The 2,353-nt window shown below is 58.6% G+C and overlaps 1 pseudogene; it reads right to left on the bottom strand.

Moving 5' to 3' along the window:
• Positions 1–1,437: 1,437 nt before the first annotated feature.
• LOC103253663 lies at positions 1,438–2,065 on the bottom strand (annotated as a pseudogene).
• Positions 2,066–2,353: the final 288 nt, after the last annotated feature.

The following is a 2,353-nucleotide window of genomic DNA, read 5'->3' as shown; positions in this document are numbered from 1 at the left end:
GCAGCCTCGACCACCTGGACTCAGATGACCCTCATGCCTCAGCCTCCTAAGTAGCTGGGACTCCAGTGGCACGCCACTACACCCAGCCAATTTTTTATTTGATGGTAGAGAAGAGGTCTCGCCAAGTTGCGCAGGCTGGTCTCAAACCCGTGGGCTCAGAGCATCCTCTCACCTTGGCCTGGGATTATAGGCGTGAGCCACCGTGCCGGGACCAGCCAATAATTTATCAGAAGCCATGGAGGCCAGTAGGCAGTGAGAGGGCACATTCAAAGTGCTGAAAGAAAAACAAGACACACACACACACACAAAACCTGCCAACAAGTAATTCCCTCCCTGGCAAAACTATCCTCTGAAGATGAAAGTGCAATTAAGACATTCCCAGATAAACAAAAACCGAGATAACTGATTGCTAGCACCCCTGTCCTCCAAGAAATGCCCAGAGGAGTCTAGCAGGGAGAAAGAGGGCACTAGACAGTAACTCTAACCTACAGAAAGAAAGAAGATATAAAAGCCAGCCTTCGTGTGTTTTTGATTTGTAATTCCCGTGCTTTCTTAGGCAGTTCTGAGAAAAACAACCGTAGGAAGCAGCAATTAAAACCTATGTTGGCCAGGCTCCGTGGCTCAGCCTGTTATCCCAGCACTTTGGGAGGCCGAGGCGAGTGGATGACCTGAGCCCGCGGGTTCGAGACCCGCCCGGGGAACTTGGCGAGACCTCATCTCTACAATAAAATCAAAAACTAGACAGGCATGGTAGCGCGCACCTGTAGTTCTGGTTACTTGTAAGGCTGAAGAGGAAGAATCGCCAGAGCCCAGCAGGTCGATGCTGGGGTGGCCGTGAGCATGCCACTGTGCTCCAGTCTTGGTGACAGAGTGAGACTCTGACTCAAAAAAAAAAAAGTCAGACACAGAAGGCCATATATTTCTTCGTTTATACGAAACATCCGGCATAGGCAAATCCACAGACACGGGGTTAGCCAGGGGCTGGGGAGGGGGTGGCAGCTAAATGGGACATGGGTTTCTTTTTGGTACGATGAGAACATTTTGGAAAGAGAGAGACAAGCTAGGTGCACAACACTGTGAAAGTACTGAAAATTTTAGTGCACACTAAAATGGACAAAACCGTGAGTTTTGTGCCAGGCAAATTTCATCTCAACTGTGCCAAGAGGACGGGCATCCCCTCGACACACAGCGTGAGGGCCACTCCGGAGATACAGCGAGAAGGCGGAGCAGAAGCAAGAGGGTGAAATCCAGGGGGCGGCCCACCCCACCCGGGCAGTGCCTGCAGGACCCACGGGCCCTCGGGCCTAGCTCCGGCCTGGCCACGTGCCTCCTCGTGCTCCACCCTTCCTCTTCTCCGCCTCTGCCCCCCCCCCCGTGGGCACGTGGCTGGCTCAGGCTGCCCCAGCAGCCCCCAGGGCCAAGGCCACCCGTCCCCACCCACCTGGACTCGGTGATGTCAGCAGGGTTTCCCCTGCACACCTTCTCCAGCTACACATAGAGGGAACAGTTGACCCGGCGCCAGTTGGGGTTGCAGAGGGCCAGGAAGTTGCGCCACAGCTGGCCGATCGTGTACTTGGCCAGGTCTGTCAGCGACTGGCTCACGGTGGCCCCGAAGAGGAAGGTCCCCAGCACCTTGTACATGGCGGCCACATAGTTGTTGAAGTCGGAGCGGGAATACAGGCGGTTGGTAGGCCTCCCCCACCGAGACCTGGAAGGTGACGAGCCGGGGCTCTCGGCTGGCCTCTCCGCGGGCCTCCGCGAGGCTGCTGGGACGCCCGGCACCCCAGAGGGCCCCACTCCCCACAGGCCAGTACCGCCCAGGTGAGCTGTGTCCCAGATGGCCTGCAGATCTCCAGGGCAGGGCTGTGCCTCCCCCGCGGGCCCCCGGGCAGGGCTGCGCCCACCCCTCCCCCCAGCCCCTCCCACCTTACAAGGATGACGGTGGCCATGAGCCCATGGGTGATGGTGTCTGGACAGTAGGGGTAGCGGATGGAGTCATCTCGGCAGTAGAAGCCCCACTTGTAGGGGGCATTTGCCAGCATCAGGATGGCGAAGGGCAGAGAGGCTGGGCGGGGGCAGAGGCCCGGGAGCCTGTGTGGGTCTCCCCCAGCTGGCCCGGGGCCTCTGCTCCACCAGATGAGAGGTCACTGCCGCTTCGGCTCTCCAGCCTCCCACGGTCCGGGTTCCCAGCGCCCTCAGGCGAACACCAGCCTCCTCCCCAACCTGTCCCCCACCCCCACCCCTCTCCCCTCTCTCCCCCACACCCCTCCAGCCTCCTTTCTGCTCTGGAACACCCCTGCAAACACTCATCCCAGGGCCTCTGCGGAGACATCTCTCTCTGCCCAAAATATCT

Source organism: Carlito syrichta, unplaced genomic scaffold (assembly GCF_000164805.1).
Source record: "Carlito syrichta isolate Samal-C Ts95f unplaced genomic scaffold, Tarsius_syrichta-2.0.1 Scaffold244786, whole genome shotgun sequence".
NCBI lineage: Eukaryota > Metazoa > Chordata > Mammalia > Primates > Tarsiidae > Carlito > Carlito syrichta.
Note: the sequence above shows the minus strand (reverse complement) of the source record. Positions and strands in the feature narration are given on the sequence as shown.